Consider the following 18,504-nt stretch of genomic DNA (forward strand, 5'->3'; position numbering starts at 1 on the left):
AAATCAAGCCAATAGAAATTGTCCCTGAAAAGTACCTTATGGCAGACCTACAAATACCTTACAGTTATTTTAAAGAAGCTCAAAGAACTAAAGGAAGACACAGAGAAAATCAAGAAAAAGATGCATGACCAAAACAGAAGTATCAGTAAAGACATAGGAAACCTGCTGCTGCTGCTGCTAAGTCACTTCAGTCGTGTCCGACTCCGTGTGACCCCAAAAACGGAAGCCCACCAGGCTCCCCCGTCCCTGGGATTCTCCAGGCAAGAACACTGGAGTGGGTTGCCATTTCCTTCTCCAATGTGTGAAACTGAAAAGTGAAAGTGAAGTCGCTCAGTCGTGTCCGACCCTTAGCGACCCCACGGACTGCAGCCTACCAGGCTCCTCCATCCATGGGATTTTCTAGGCAAGAGTACTGGAGTGGCTTGCCATTGCCTTCTCCGAGGAAACCTGACCCCCCCCCAATAAAATGAAAATTGGAGCTGAAAAGTACAATAACTGAAATGAAATATGCACTGATAGGACTCAAAAGCAGATTTTATGAGATGGAAAAAAGAATCAGCAAAGATTGAAGAAAGTACAATATGAATTACCAAATCTGAGGAACAGGAAGTAAACAAGATAAAAAAAGGGGGGGGGGCAAAATCTAAAGGAGCTATAAGGCAATATTAACCAAAATAACATGCACATTGTGGGAGTCCCAGAAAAAGAAGTGAATATTTGAAGAAATAAGGGTCAACACATCTCACCTTTAAGATATGAATGTAAACATTTAAGAAACTAAAAAAAAAAAAAAAAAAAACTCAGAGTAGGACGAACTCAAAGAGACCCAAAACAAAGGTACATTATAGACAATTAAAAGATAAAGACAAAGAGAGAATCTTGAAAGCAACAAGAAACAACTCATTACATACAAGGAATTCTCAATAAGATTAACAGCAGATTTCTCACTAGAAACTCTGAAGGCCAGAAAGACATATTCAAAGTGCTAAAAGAAATAAGAATCCTGTATCTATAGCAAAATTGTCCTTCAAAAGCTGGGAAGGAGTTAAAATATTAATATTTTCAGATAAATACAAGCTGAGAGAGTTCATAACCACTAGATCTGCCCTGCAAAAAATGCTAAGGGGAGTCTTACAGGTGGAAATGAAAACTAACCAGTATCTTTATTTCTTCTTATATAAAGAAACAAATATTTTAATAAAAGTGAACACATGAGCAATTATAATTGCTATTTTTATAACAATTATTTATAACTCTACCTTTTGTCTTCTACATAAATACTGATACACTAAAAATTAATATTTTTTAAATTAATAGTATTAATGTACACGAACAATAAATAAGATGACATGTAGTCACAGAAAGCCCCATTTGAAATGTAACTAAGATTAAGTACTTTTGAATAAATAAAACAAGAAATTTACTGCACACATACATACAGATTAAATACTCCTGAAAAACACAATAATCTTTACAGTGGGAAATCCATATGCAGAGTAACTATTCCAGAAAGAACAAACCACTGCCCTTTTAAGTTGGAATCTGTCCACTGTAGTCAATCTTCCCCAAGGTAACGGACCCTAGGGAATGGTGTCATATCAAAGGCTCAGTTGACTTCTTCTGTGCGTAGATTTGGCATTCTGTAGTATCTACAGCCAGATCAGCCTTGATAAGAGGAAGTCTTTGTCTTTGTCGACACATATATCATCTCCATCACTGCCACTTTGACCATTTGGTCCATTGGCCAATGACAGATGTGGCTAGGTAGGAGGCTGATTGATGTCCACAGAACTTTCTCCTGAGGTCACCCTTTGGTAAGCATTCACACAACATACAAATATCTTTGCATTCTGTGCCCATTAGAAGTTCATCCACATACTTCTTCTCCAGACTTACCACTAACTTTCTAATCATGTCCCTTCCATGTTACTGAACACATCACCAAACTTTTAGCCACAGCACCCAAGGCAATATAGATCTAGATCTTCTGCCATGTCTCCTTTCATGCAAAATTAACAATCAGATGCATTGTTCACATTTCTGTAAGACATTAAGACAATGTCTCATGTTTCATAAAGAGTATTTCTCTTTACCACTCTTTCTCAAATCCATCCCAGAACAGAGTTATAGCACTGTTCCTGTCTACTTTTGGGTGGTACCTTCACATCATGTAAGTCAATCATTTGTTTTCTTCTTTCTCAGAAAACTGGAACCTGCCATGTGGAACTTGCCATAAGCTCATAGGTAAAGACTGGTGATGAAGAGAAGGCAATGTAGCGAGAATAGAGGTTCTGGGTATCTGGGCCTCTTTCTCATGTACTTTATTCTTATTTGAACTCAGTCCCACATTTCACTTGATGTTGAATGTGAACACTGACAGTTTGATGCTGCTCTGAACCCCAACTTTATGGCTTTATGAGTTAGACAATACTCAGTTCATAATGAGCAGCTCAGTCCACATGGTGACAATGTCAAATATTCAGTCTCTGATAAGGCCTAGTAACAAGCCTGAAGCTGTTTCTCAAAAGGAGAATAGTTATTCATAGAAGACACCGAGTCTTGGCTCAAAAATACTCAGGTCTGCATTATTCACCTGTAGGGGTATTCCAAAGGCTCCCTAACAGCATTTCTAATTGGACACTTTCAGGACCCTTGTTTATACCAGGTCATATAGCTCAAGAGGCAGAGCAGCTTATATAGCAGCTCATGCCAGCTGCAGAACTTTCTTTTGTTGGGATACCTTTCAAGGGACTCAGTAAAGGGACTCAAATTACATACATGTTGCCTCCAAAATCCAAAGTATCTCCTTGGGCTTTGTATCTTTTGCTTGGTAGTAGGAAGGACCAGGTCAGCAACTTGTTCTTTAGAAGATGTGTATTGACAGGTCCCAGACCACTGAACTAGACATTTCACCAAGGTGGGAAGACGCTGAAGCTTCGTGGAATGTCTTTCCTACCCTCTTATGTACAGGTGCCTCACTAATGCATTTAAAGCAGCTGCTACTTTCTGCCCACCAGATCCAATCCGCGTGATGCTTTCACAATGTCCTGTAGAAGGAAAAGGTGATCAAAGTCTCTGAAGACTCCACGATAACTTAGGACTAGAGAGTTGATATATATCCCTGAGTTAGGACAGTGAAGGTGTATTGCTGGCTTTGCTAAATGAAAGCAAATTGCCTCTGATGGTCTTTACCAACAGATGATGAGAAACAAACATTTGCCAATCAATAACTGTATACAAGGTGCCAGAAGAGGTAATGATTTGCTTCAGCAACAAAACCATATTTGGAACAGCAACTGCAATTGGAGTCACCACTTAATTAATTTTGTAATGAATATCTGCCATTCTCTGATCTGTCTTCTATGCTGAAGTTGAGTTGAATGAGGATATGGCAGGAATCCACTCCTGCATCTTTCATGACCTTGATGGTGGCACTAATCTCTGCAATCCTTCCAAGATTTTCATATATGTATCAATAAAGTTTGATATTTTCATTGGTAGACACAGCCATCTTGGCTTCCACTTTGTCTTTCCTACCACAATAGCCCTTGCTCTGTGGGTTGCATAACCCATGTAGGGATTCTACAAGTTACTCAGTGCATATATGGCAACTCTGCATTTCAAAACAGGAAGTGAAGTGACCACATGGTGGGTTCTGGGGCCCAGTAGGCACACAGTGGAATAGATCTGAGCCAAAACACCACTGACCACCTGATCTCTGGACTAGTGAACTACAGCTATGTTTGAGGTCTTCAACAATGAATGTCAGTTCAGAGGAAATTTCACATCATCATTGAAAAGTATAATTATTTCCCCTTCCCCAATTTAGAGTCACCCTGGTAAATACTCACAGATTCCTTTGGGGAAGACTGGGGAGGAAGGTTAGGAATATACATTTTTGGTGGTAAAGCAGAGGCCTCTTCAAGGGCATCCAGGTTCCTCTTCATCCAAAGAGTTCTATGTCTATATATTGGCTCAAGTCTGGGAACTGATTGAAGGTTCATAATTTTCTGTTTTGATTCCTCAAGGTAGAGTTTCAGCCATTAAGTCTAGAGCTTTTCTGCTTATTCAGATCAAGTAAGACTTTGGCAGGCTGCCCATCTACTTTAGTTTCAGAGGTGCCACGGTCAACTAGTTGACGTCAAAACTCTGATTCAGGCTGCACTGGTCAGTGTTTTGGTTCTTCTGTCCCTAACTCTAGCCACACCCAGTTGTCTGTGGCGATTAAGTGCCACCTCTTGGTCCCCCCCCACCGCCCTAGACCCTGTTACCCCTGCTGCACTGGAGACCCCATTCAGTGGCATCACTTCCCACAGCAATTTCTGACTTTCAGAAAAAGAGCAACCACAGAGAACTTCAAGGTTTCCAGGGTTCCCCTACACGAAACTTTCTCTCACATGGTGAGAAGTGTGTTCTCTGAACGCTCCTGGGGAGTATGAGTAAGTCTTCAATGATAAACACATTCTTGCATTCCAGTATTCCTAAGCTTTTGGGTAACTTCCTGTATAGTATAGTAAGGACGTTCTCTCATTTTCAACTTCATTTAATCTGGGCTATTTGGGAATCCATAGTTCAGTCAACCCACCAAGAAAAATATCAGAGCTGTTCCTAGTCCCTCAAACTAAACATTGAATTTGTTATTAATGCCTAATATTGACTGATTCAACCTGAGCCAATTTCATATTCCTTCCACTTTGATCTTACACCCTAAAGATCCCACATACGTTCCCCAGGTGTCCATCCATATAACTTGGCAAAATCATAGCAATTATTTGGTATGGATCACACCTCATCATAGATCATACTTTGTACCTCACCCTTTGGGGGTCTGCTGGAACTTAAGCTTGGTTACAGATCTAGATACAAGGAGAGGCTGGGGGTGCGGGGATAGGTCCTGAGGAAAATCAGCAGTGCCCTACAAGATAACTACCTCAGACTGTGGGGGAAGAGTTGATTCTAATGGTAAAGATGGTTCAACAGAATTTAGGCATTCAGGTTCTGGCTTATTGGAATAAGTCCCCTGACTTTAATAAAAGCGTCCCCGTGAAATTGAGAGTTTAATTTACATTGTAAATAAGCTGCTCACAGGACTAAATGTTAGATCTGGTTTTCAGAAATCCTGGCCATGAGGGTTCAGTACAAAACTACATTCAGGACAGTCACAGAAACTTTGCACTTAGATATTAAACATTTGCCCAGATTCTATGCTTAGGGATCATAGAACAGATTCTATGCTTAGGGATCACTTGGAAATCCTGTTTGCAATAAGGATGGTTGAGAGACAAACTGTTGGCACTCCTATTTCCCAATAACTCAAATTTGCTTCTCAAAAGTGTGGTATCATAGTCGATTCTCAGTATAGACAGATTCAACCCACTTATGGGATTCAGTCTGTAGATGATTCATCAGAGCCTGTAGGTGATGACTCACAGGACAGTCTCTGGGAGAGATGACAGGAAGTGGCTGTGAGCTGCCTTTTCCATATGCTTGTGACATTTTCTGCTTTTGAAAATATTTTTGCATCAATTATATCTCTTGAATTTGATTCAAGAGAATCAAAACCCCACCAAAATCAAGTTTCCCTAAATTGAAAATTAAGATACAGCAGTTAAGAGGTGATGACTGTCCTAAGTCACTGCATTTGGAGGTAGAGAAAACCATTTCAGAGTCTATTGTTATAGAATCCTTTGTGTCCGGGGAATACAGAAGGATTAGGAAGGTAAGGTTGTGCAGCTTGTGCAAGGTTATAAAGCAAATGGGATTGAGCCCTGGCCCCCAAATCCTGCCCCTGTGCCCTATGAACCACTTCATATATTGCACACACATTGTTTCGTTACACATTACACACTCCCACTATGTCCCATCTGACCGTCGACCTTCACCAGAGTCACCAGTCTCCTAAAAGATGGGGCTGCAGATAAATTTCAGAAATAAGCAAATATAAGTAAATCCCAGGATAATCTGCTGAGGATAGCCATTACAATACAGGCTAAGCCAAAGAATTGATACTTTTGAACTGTGGTGTTGGAGAAGACTCTTGAGAGTCCCTTGGACTGCAAGGAGTTCCAACCAGTCCATTCTAAAGGAGATCAGTCCTGGGTGTTCATTGGAGGAACTGATGCTAAAGCTGAAACTCCAGTACTTTGGCTGCCTCATGCAAAGAGTTGACTCACTGGAAAAGACTCTGATGCTGGGAGGGATTGGGGGCAGGAGGAGATGGGGGCGACAGAGAATGAGACGGCTCGATGGCATCACCAACTCCATGAACGTGAGTTTGAGTGAACTCCGGGAGTTGGTGATGGACAGAGAGGACTGGTGTGCTGTGATTCATGGGGTTGCAAAGAGTCAGACACGACTGAGCAACTGAACTGAACTGAACTGAAGTCAGAGCAAATGAAATAGCTTTCTTAAAAAAAAAAAAAAAAAAACCACATGCCCCTGGGAGAGATTTGGGGAAAGTACAATAATTGAGAATGTTAAATCTCTCTGTCTTAATAATACAATATATGTCCATTTAAAATATCTCTGTATTAAATATCCATGTCTCAAATCATTCCATTATCTAGATGCTTTTTTGATATTTATGAAGAGCTGATGTTCTAGAGGTCTGTCATTATTTCTGATTAGGTAAGCCTCATACTGTTCATTTTGACATTCAATATCTTCACGAGCAAGATAGTCACGATAACGTGATCACTGACCTAGAGCCAGACATCTTGGAATGTGAAGTCACGTGGGCCTTAGAAAGCATCACTACGAACAAAGCTAGTGGTGGTGATGGAATTCCAGTTGAGCTATTTCAAATCCTGAAAGATGATGCTGTGAAAGTGCTACACTCAATATGCCAGCAAATTTGGAAAACTCAGCAGTGGCCACAAGTCTGGAAAAGGTCAGTCTTCATTCCAATCCCAAAGAAAGGCAATGCCAAAGAATGCTCAAACTACCGCACAATTGCACTCATCTCACACGCTAGTAAAGTCATGCTCAAAATTCTCCAAGCCAGGCTTCAGCAATATGTGAATCGTGAACTCCCAGATGTTCAAGCAGGTTTCAGAAAAGGCAGAGGCACCAGAGATCAAATTGCCAAAATCCGCTGGATCATGGAGAAAGCAAGAGAGTTCCAGAAAAACAACTATTTCTGCTTCATTGACTATGCCAAAGCCTTTGACTGTGTGGATCACAATAAACTGTGGAACATTCTGAAAGAGATGGGAATACCAGACCACCTGCCTTGCCTCTTGAGAAACCTGTATGCAGGTCAGGAAGCAACAGTCAGAACTGTACATGGGACAACCGACTGGTTCCAAATAGGAAAAGGTGTACGTCAAGGCTGTATATTGTCACCCTGCTTATTTAACTTATATGCAGAGTACATCATGAGGAACGCTGGGCTGGAAGAAGCACAAGCTGGAATCAAGATTGCCGGGAGAAATATCAATAATCTCAGATATGCAGATGACACTACCCTTATGGCAGAAAGTGAAGAGGAACTCAAAAGCCTCTTGATGAAAGTGAAAGAGGAGAGTGAAAAAGTTGGCCTGAAGCTCAACATTCAGAAAACAAAGATCATGGCATCTGGTCCCATCACTTCATGGGAAATAGATGGAAAAACAGTGGAAACAGTGTCAGACTTTATTTTTGGGGGCTCCAAAATCACTGCAGATGCTGATTGCAGCCACGAAATTAAAAGACACTTACTCCTTGGAAGGAAAGTTATGACCAAACTTGATAATATATTAAAAAGCAGAGACATTACTTTGCCAACAAAGGTCTGTCTAGTCAAGGCTATGGTTTTTCCCGTGGTCATGTATGGATGTGAGAGTTGGACTGTGAAGAAAGCGGATCGCCGAAGAATTGATGCTTTTGAACTGTGGTGTTGGAGAAGACTCTTGAGAGTCCCTTGTACCGCCAGGAGATCCAACCAGTCCATTCTAAGGGAGATCAATCCTAGGTGTTCATTGGAAGGACTGATGCTAAAGCTGAAGCTGCAATACTTTGGCCACCTCATGCGACGAGTTGACTCACTGGAAAAGACTCTGATGCTGGGAAAGGTTCGGGGCGGGGAGAAGGGGACGACGGAGAATGAGATGGCTGGATGGCATCACCGACTCTGTGGACATGAGTTTGAGTGAACTCCAGGAGTTGGTGATGGATAGGGAGGCCTGGCGTGCTGTGATTCATGGGGTCGCAGAGAGTCGGACACGACTGAGCGACTGAACTGAACTGAACTGAAGCCAGCTGAGACTCGGAGACCAATCAGTTTGTTTAAAGATAATTTGGTCTGATTCGCATGTAACTGGTTAAATGTTGAATGAGAAAGCATTGCTTGGCTCTCATGAGAATGAGATAAGTGTTCATCCAGAAGTTTTTGGTTGGAGGTGTTGGTCTTAGCCATGCACACCTATCTATTTTACGCCACAGTGATCGGTGTCTCCATTGAAGGCTCCATTTAAGATGAAAATGTGCCAGTCATGGGAGATTAAGGAGAAAAAAATATGAATATAAGACCCAAGGACCTAAAATTATGCCAACAATGTCTTTCATTATCATCATTCTACATTAATATGCCTTCAGTGCTTCAGGCAATAGTGCTTCTCTCTGGGGTCAGCGGGCTGGGCTTTCCATGGGGACTCACCTACTTTGTATAGAAACGTGACTCTACCAGAGGAAAGGAAGACTCATTTTGACAGAATGATCAACAGCACCTAAGAGATGTAGGCTTTTCAGAGCAGAGAAGCCTGTGGGCCCTCATTTGGATGTTTCCTCCCTTGCCCATCCTGTTACGGAAAGGGGGCTGGTGAGACTTCACTGAGTCTCATCTGACAGCCGCAGAGTGAGTGCTTGTCTCCTCTGTGCCGGTGGCCTCGTTTGTCTGGTATACACTCCATGGAGAAAGAGACACTTCGGGGGCTTGGGAGTATCATTTAGCATCATTTCTTTGAGAGGCAATTTGCCAAACCGTAACAAAATTAAAAAACAGAAGATTAAATTAAACCCAGCGGTTCCACTTTTAGTAACTGATCCTAGCTGAATAAGCAGACTTATAAACAAACACACAGACGATACAAATACTGTAGCATTGATTGAAATATAAGAAGTCTGGACCTAAATGTTCAACTTCAGAGACTGGTTAGGTAAAATCAATTCATTCACACTTTGGAATCCTATAAATTATATTTTTTTATGTGTGAAATAGAATGATGTCCAAAGGATATTGTTTTGTTAAAAAAAAAATGAAAAATTGTATCACACTGTGTTATACCTTCCAATTGGTAGAAGGTCACAGGTATACATAGGACCTCAACTAATAGAAAATTAATATTCCTTTTTTTATTGACGTACCAGTCCATTCTAAAGGAGATCAATCCTGGGTGTTCATTGGAAGGACTGATGCTAAAGCTGAAACTCCAATACTTTGGCCACCTCATGCGACAAGTTGACTCACTGGAAAAGACTCTGATGCTGGGAAGGATTGGGGGCGGGAGGAGACAGGGACGACGGAGAATGAGATGGCTGGATGGCATCACCTACTCGATGGACATGAGTTTGAGTGAACTCCGGGAGTTGCTGATGGACAGGGAAGCCTGGAGTGCTGTGATTCATGGGGTCGCAGACTGAGCGACTGAACTGAACTGAACTGATAGTTGATTTACAATGTTCTGTTAGTTTCCAGTATACAACAAAGTGACTCTGTTGTACTGAATATAGTTGCTTATGCTATACAGTAAGACCTTGTGTTTATCTGTTTTATATATAGTATTTTGTTACCTGTATTATGTCTCATCACTTATTTTACCTTTAAAATGTAAGTATATGTGTATATACACGTGGAGTCTTGTGCATGCGTAGAATCTTGCTGGCAGGGCAAACCAAAATGTGAAGAAGGGAGTCAGGAGGAGAAACACTTTTGACTGGGTATGAAGCAGGGAGAAGCTGGGCTGCAAGGCAATTGCAACTGAGGCCAGAGCTGATGGATCCTGGCAGAGATCAGGACCTGCTGTGGTCCATTCAGTTTATCCCAGAGTGAGGCAAGTGGGGAGGCCTTTATATTCCGGTGTCAGCCAATTATTTGACATGAGTGTTCCTGCAAGGACCACCAGCCCACAGCCAAGGGCCACTCCAGTGACAGATGAGGTCTGAATGGTCAATATCCACTCCAGCAGCTGCAGCCAGGCCACTGTCACCGTCATTTAATTTGGCCTTGTCTTTCAGTGGATTATATGAATCCCAAACTACTATGTTTTTCTGCTGAGTTCAACAGAAGGGTGGACAGGTCTAAACACCAAAGTATTGTTCCATGAAGGCTAACAACCTCAGCATGAGGGAGCAGAACGTGGTTCTGACTCCAGTTCTGGTCACAGCTAGCTGTGCGACCTGAGTCAAGCAGCTGAACTTCTCTGGCCCTCAGTGCTGTGATTAGAGCACAGAGAGACTGTGCTGGTTTACTGCCCAGTTCCCAGCCCTCCCCATTTGAGTGATTCCGTAGAACAGTGCGTTATTCTGGGACAGTACACCATACTGACATCTGTTGTGTTTTCAGAATGGTATCCATACTGCTGCTGCTGCTGCTAAGTCACTTCAGTCCTGTCTGACTCTGTGTGACCCCATAGACAGAAGCCCACCAGGCTCCCCCGTCCGTGGGATTCTCCAGGCAAGAACACTGGAGTGGGTTGCCATTTCCTTCTCCAATGTGTGAAAGTGAAAATTGAAAGTGAAGTCGCTCAGTCGTATCCGACCCTCAGCGACCCCATGGACTGCAGCCTACCAAGCTCCTCCATCAATGGGATTTTCTAGGCAAGAGTACTGGAGTGGCTTGCCATTGCCTTCTCCATGGTATCCATACACTTCTGCCCAAATAAATAAAAATCCTAATGAAACTGAGCCATTTATCAGAGCAGCAAAGTCAGCTGTCAAGAGCATGGCCATGGGCTGTAATGTCATCTCAGCTGGCTGCTTTACCTGTCTGTTGGATTCCTGGGAAATCTAGAAAGTTCTAAGAAGTATCCCAGTTGGTGGAGGGTTCATGAATAGCAGGACATCAACTAATAGAAAGTAAATATTTCTTTTCTTGGAATCAATGAAGTAAAATTTTATTTATTTTTTAAATATTTTATATTGGACTATAATTGATTTGATAGCTCAGTTGGTAAAGAATCCACCTGCAATGCAGGAGACCCTGGTTTGATTCCTGGGTCAAGAAGATCCCCTGAAGAAGGGAAAGCCTACCCACTCCAGTATTCTGGCCTGGAGAATTCCATGGACTATACCATGGGTTCTCAAGGTGTCAGACATGACTGAGCGACTTTCACTCGTTCATACATATATCTGTTCTTTTTCAAATTCTTTTCCTATATAGTTTATTATAAAGGATTGAGCATAGTTCCCTGTGCTATATAGTAGGTCCTGATTGGCTATCTATTTTATAAGTGACAGTGACTGCATGCTAATCTCAACCCCCTAATTTATCCCTCCTTCTACCTTTCCCCTTTGGTAACTATAAGTTTATTTTCTAAGTCTGTGAGTCTGTTTCTGTCTTGTCAATTCATTTGAATCATCTTTTAGATTCCACATATAGGTGATATGATATGATATTTGTCTTTCTCTATCTGACTTACTTCACCTAGTATGATAATCTCTAGGTGCTCCATGAATAGGACATCAACTAATGGAAAATAAATATTCCTTATTTTATTGAAGCATAATTGCTTTATTATGTTGTGTTAGTTTATGGAGTGCAGCAAAGTGCTTCAGATAAAAATATACTTTTTCTTATATATATATACATTTATATTCTCTTTCATAGTCTTTTCCACTTTGATATAAGATATTGACTACAGTTCCCTTGCTATACAGTAGGATCTTATTTTTTATCGATTTTCTAGATAGTAGTTTGTGTCTGCTAATCCCAATCTCCTAACTTCCCTCCCTGCCACTTTTCCCCTTTTCTAACAATAAATTTATTTTCTATTCCTCTTTAAGTTCATTTGATTTTGGAGCCAAATTGGTTGTGTTGGCCAAATTATTTGTTTCTGGTCCAATTAAAAGCAAGTATTTTCATCTCTTGATAGTGAGTGAGGGTCAAGAGAAAATGGAACTAGCTTCAACTTCTCCTTTTAGTCATTTTGGAAGGGGGAGAATATTTAGGGAAGGAGCAGGAAAGTCTCTGATGTAGATTGCAACTCAAAAGACCATAAAGTTCACCTACCTCATTAAAAGTGACTCAAATGCATTACATTTTATGGCTGAGTAATATTCAGTAATATGGTTGAATATATATGTATACATAACACAGCTTATTTACCATTCATCTGATGATGGACATCTAGGTTACTTCCATGTCCTGAAAGTGAAAGTGAAGTTGCTCAGTCATGTCCAACTCTTTGCTCCTCCATCCATAGGATTTTCCAGTCAAGAGTACTGGAGTGGGTTGCCATTTCCTTCTCCAGGGGATCTTCCCAACCCAGGGATTGAACCTGGGTCTCCCGCATTGTAGGCAGATGCTTTACTGTCCGAGCCACCAGGGAAGTCACTTCCATGTCCTAGTTATTGTAAATAGTGTTGCTGTGAACCCTGGGGTACATGTATCTTTTTCAATTATGGTTTCCTCAGGGTATATGCCAAGCACTGGTATTGTTGGGTCATAAGACAGCTTTATTCTTAGTTCTTTAAGGAATTGCCACACTGTTCTCCATAGTGGCTGTATTTGCATTCCCACCAAACATGAAAGAGCATTCCCTTTTCTCCACCCCATCTCCAGCTTTTTTTCTTTTCTTTTTTTTTTTTATTGGAGGCTAATTACTTTACAACAATATATTGGTTGGTTTTGCCATACATTGACACGAATCCACCCCGGGTGTACATGTGTTCCCCCTCTTGAACCCCCCTCCCACCTCCCTTCTCCCCATATCCTCCCTCCAGGTCATCCCCGTAAATCAGCCCCGAGCTTCCTGTACCATGCGTGGAACCTGGACTGGTGATTCGTTTCACATATGATAATATACATGCTTCAATGCCATTCTCCCAAATCATCCCCACCTCACCCTCTCCCACAGAGTCCCAAAGACTGTTCTATACACTTGTGTCTCTTTTGCTGTCTTGTATACAGGGGTAAGGTTACCATCTTTGTAAATTCCATATATATGCTTTAGTATACTGTATTGATGTTTTTCTTTCAGGCTGACTTCACTCTGTATAATAGGCTCCAAATTCATCCACCTCATTAGAACTGACTCAAATTCATTCTTTCTGACGGCTGAAAAATACTCCATTGTGTATATGTACCAAAGCTTTCTTATCCATTCGTCTGCAGATCGACATCTAGATTGCTTCCATGTCCTGGCTATTATAAACAGAGCTGCAATGAACATTGGAGTACGTGTGTCTCTTTCAATTCTGGTTTCCTCGGTGTGTATGCCCAGGAGTGCATTGCTGGATCATATGGCATTTCTATTTCCAGTTTTTTGAGGAATCTCCACACTGTTCTCCATAGTGGCTGTACTAGTTTGCATTCCCACCAACAGTGTAAGAGGGTTCCTTTCTCTCCACATCCTCTCCAGCATTTATTGCATGTAGACTTTTGGATAGCAGCCATCTGACTGGTGTGAAATGGTATCTCATTGTGGTTTTGATTTGCATTTCTCTGATTATGAGGGATGTTGAGCATTTTTTCATGTGTTTGTTAGCCATCTTTATGTCTTCTTGGGAGAAATGTCAGTTTAGTTCTTTGGCCCATTTTTTGATTGGGTCCTTTATTTTTCTGGAATTGAGCTGCAGGAGCTGCTTGTATATTTTGGAGATTAAGTCTTTGTCCGTTGTTTCATTTGCTATTGTTTTCTCCCATTCTGAAGGCTGTCTTTTCACCTTGCTTATAGTTTCCTTTGCTGTGCAGAAGCTTTTGATTTTGATTAGGTCCCATTCATTTATTTTTGCTTTTATTTCCAATATTCTGGGAGGTGGGTCTTGGAAGATCCTGCTGTGATTTATGTAGTAGAGTGTTTTGCCTATGTTCTCCTCTAGGAGTTTTATAGTTTCTGGTCTTACATTTAGCTCTCTAATCCATTTTGAGTTTATTTTTGTGTGTGGTGTTAAGAAGTGTTATGGTTTCATTCTTTTACAAGTGATTGACCAGTTTTCCCAGCACCACTTGTTAAAGAGACTGTCTTTTCTCCATTTTATATTCTTGCCTCCTTTGTCAAAGATAAGGTGTCCATAAGTGCATGGATTTATCTCTGGGCTTTCTATTTTATTCCATTGATCTATATTTCTGTCTTTATGCCAGTACCATACTGTCTTGATGACTGTGGCGTTGCAGTAGAGCCTGAAGTCTGGCAGGTTGATTCCCCCAGTTCCATTCTTCTTCCTCAAGCTTACTTTGGCTATTCGAGGTTTTTTGCATTTCCATACAAATTGTGAGATTATTTGTTCTCAGTTCAGTTCAGTTCAGTCGCTCAGTCGTGTCCGACTCTCCGCGACCCCATGAATCACAGCACGCCAGGCCTCCCTGTCCATCACCAACTCCCGGAGTTCACTCAAACTCATGTCCACAGAGTCGGTGATGCCATCCAGCCATCTCATTCTCCGTCGTCCCCTTCTCCTCCCGCCCCCAACCTTTCCCAGCATCAGAGTCTTTTCCAGTGAGTCAACTCGTCTCATGAGGTGGCCAAAGTATTGGAGTTTCAGCTTTAGCATCAGTCCCTCCAATGAACATCCAGGATTGATCTCCTTTAGAATGGACTGGTTGGATCTCCTTGCAGTATAAGGGACTCTCAAGAGTCTTCTCCAACACCACAGTTCAAAAGCATCGATTCTTCGGCGATCAGCTTTCTTCACAAGCCAACTCTCACATCCATACATGACCACGGGAAAAACCATTGCCTTGACTAGACGGACCTTGGTCGGCAAAGTAATGTCTCTGCTTTTTAATATACTATCAAGGTTGGTCATAACTTTCCTTCCAAGGAGCAAGCGTCTTTTAATTTCATGACTGCAATCAGCATCTGCAGTGATTTTGGAGCCCAAAAAAACAAAGTCTGACAATGTTTCCACTGTTTTTCCATCTATTTCCCATGAAGTGATGGGACCAGATGCCATGATCTTTGTTTTCTGAATGTTGAGCTTCAAGCCAACCTTTTCACTCTCCTCTTTCACTTTCATCAAGAGGCTTTTGAGTTCCTCTTCACTTTCTGCCATAAGGGTAGTGTCATCTGCATATCTGAGGTTATTGATATTTCTCCCAGCAATCTTGATTCCAGCTTGTGCTTCTTCCAGCCCAGCGTTCCTCATGATGTACTCTGCATAGAAGTTAAATAAGCAAGGTGACAACATACAACCTTGACGCACTCCTTTTCCTATTTGGAACCAGTCTGTTGTTCCATGACCGGTTCTAACTGTTGCTTCCTGACCTGCATACAGGTTTCTCAAGAGGCAGGTCAGGTGGTCTGGGATTCCCATCTCTTTCAGAATGTTCCACAGTTTATTGTGATCCACACAGTCAAAGGCTTTGGCATAGTCAATGAAGCAGAAATAGATGTTTTTCTGAAACTCTCTTGCTTTCTCCATGATCCAGCGGATGTTGGCAATTTGATCTCTGGTGCCTCTGCCTTTTCTAAAACCTGCTTGAACATCTGGGAGTTCACGGTTTACATACTGCTGAAGCCTGGCTTGGAGAATTTTGAGCATGACTTTACTAGCGTGTGAGATGAGTGCAATTGTGCGGTAGTTTGAGCATTCTTTGGCATTGCCTTTCTTTGGGATTGGAATGAAGACTGACCTTTTCCAGTCCTGTGGCCACTGCTGAGTTTTCCAAATCTGCTGGCATATTGAGTGCAGCACTTTCACAGCATCATCTTTCAAGACTTGAAATAGCTCAACTGGAATTCCATCACCACCACTAGCTTTGTTCGTAGTGATGCTTTCTAAGGCCCACTTAACTTCACATTCCAAGATGTCTGGCTCTAGGTCAGTGATCACATTATTGTGACTATCTTGGTCGTGAAGATCTTTTTTGTACAGTTCTTCTGTGTATTCCTGCCACCTCTTCTTAATATCTTCTGCTTCTGTTACGTCCATACCATTTCTGTCCTTTATCGAGCCCATCTTTGCATGAAAAGTTCCCTTGGAATCTCTAATTTTCTTGAAGAGGTCTCTTGTTTTTCCTATTCTGTTGTTTTCCTCTATTTCTTTGCATTGATCACTGAGGAAGGCTTTCTTATCTCTCCTTGCTATTCTTTGGAACTCTGCATTCAGATGCTTATATCTTTCCTTTTCTCCTTTGCTTTTCGCCTCTCTTCTTTTTACAGCTATTTGTAAGGCCTCCTCAGACAGCCATTTCACTCTTTTGCATTTCTTTTCCATGGGGATGGTCTTGGTCCCTGTCTCCTGTACAATGTCACGAACCTCCATCCAGAGTTCATCAGGCACTCTATCAATCAGATCTAGTCCCTTAAATCTATTTCTCACTTCCACTGCATAATCATAAGGGATTTGATTGAGGTCATATCTGAATGGTCTAGTGGTTTTCCCTACTTTCTTCAATTTAAGTCTGAACTTCGCAATAAGGAGTTCATGATCTGAGCCACAGTCAGCTCCTGGTCTTGTTTTTGCTAACTGTATACAGCTTCTCCATCTTTGGTTGCAAAGAATATAATCAATCTGATTTCGGTGTTGACCATCTGGTGATGTCCATGTGTAGAGTCTTCTCTTGTGTTGTTGGAAGAGGGTGTTTGCTATGACCAGTGCATTCTCTTGACAAAACTCTATTAGCCTTTGCCCTGCTTCATTCCGTGCTCCAAGGCCAAATTTGCCAGGATTGATTACTCCAGGTGTTTCTTGACTTCCTACTTTTGCATTCCAGTCCCCTATAATGAAAAGGACATCTTTTTTGGGTGTTAGTTCTAAAAGGTCTTGTAGGTCTTCATAGAACCGATTAACTTCGGCTTCTTCAGCATTACTGGTTGGGGCATAGGCCTGGATTACTGTAATATTGAATGGTTTGCCTTGGAAACGAACAGAAATCATCCTGTCATTTTTAAGATTGCATCCAAGTACTGCATTTCGGACTCTTTTGTTGACCATGATGGCTACTCCATTTCTTCTAAGGGATTCCTGCCCACAGTAGTAGATATAATGGTCATCCGAGTTAAATTCACCCATTCCAGTCCATTTTAGTTCACTGATTCCTAGAATGTCTATGTTCACTCTTGCCATCTCCTGTTTGACCACTTCCAATTTGCCTTGATTCATGGACCTAACATTCCAGGTTCCTATGCAATATTGCTCTTTACAGCACCGGACCTTGTTTCTATCATTGGTCACATCCACAACTGGGTATTGGTTTTGCTTTTGCTCCATCCCTTTATTCCTTCTATAGTTATTTCTCCACTGAGCTCCAGTAGCATACTGGGCACCTACCGACCTGGGGAATTCCTCATTCAGTATCCTATCATTTTGCCCTTTGTTACTGTTCACGGGGTTCTCAAGGCAAGTATACTGAAGTGGTTTGCCATTCCCTTCTCCAGGGGACCACATTCGGCTGTGGTCCATGTGATTAGATCAGCTAGTTTCCTGTGATTATGATTTCAGTTTGTCTGCCCTCTGGTGCCCCCTAGCAATACCTACCGTCTTATTTCGGTTTCTCTGTGAAAAACATTGTTGGTAGCTTGATAGGGATTGCACTGAATATATAAATTACTTTGGGTAGTATACTCATTTTCACAATATTTAATCTTCCAATTCACGAACACGGTATATTTCTCCATCTATCAGTGTCCTCTTTGATTACTTTCACCAGTGTTTTATAGTTTTCTATGTACAGGTCTTTTGTTTCTTTAGGTAGATATATTCCTAAGTATTTAATTCTTTTCGTTGCAACAGTGAATGTAATAGTTCCCTTAATTTCCCTTTCTATTTTCTCATTATTAGTGTATAGGAATGCAAGGGGTTTCTGTGTGTTGATTTTATATCCTGCAACTTTACTGTATTCATTGATTAGCTCTAGTAGTTTTTTGGTAGAGTCTTTAGGGTTTTCTATGTAGAGGATCATGTCATCGGTGAACAGTGAAAGTTTTAGTTCTTATTTTCCAATTTGGATTCCTTTTATGTCTTTTTCTGCTCTGATTGCTGTGGCCAAAACTTCCAGAACTATGTTGAATAGTAGTGGTGGGAGTGGGCACCCTTGTCTTGTTCCTGACTTTAGGGGAAATGCTTTCAGTTTTTCACCATTGAGGATAATGTTTGCTGTGGGTTTGTCATATATAGCTTTTATTATGTTGAAGTATGTCCCTTCTATTCCCACTTTCTGGAGGGTTTTTATCATAAATGGATGTTGAATTTTGTCAAAGGCTTTCTCTGCATCTATTGAGATAATCATATAATTTTTATTTTTCAGTTTGTTAATGTGGTGTATTACGTTGATTGATTTGTGGATATTGAAGAATGCTTGCATTCCTGGGATAAAGCCCACTTGGTCATGATGTATGATCTTCTTAATGTGTTGTTGGATTCTGA

Source organism: Moschus berezovskii, chromosome 9 (assembly GCF_049115385.1).
Source record: "Moschus berezovskii isolate FMDL1 chromosome 9, NW_MosBer_1.0, whole genome shotgun sequence".
NCBI lineage: Eukaryota > Metazoa > Chordata > Mammalia > Artiodactyla > Moschidae > Moschus > Moschus berezovskii.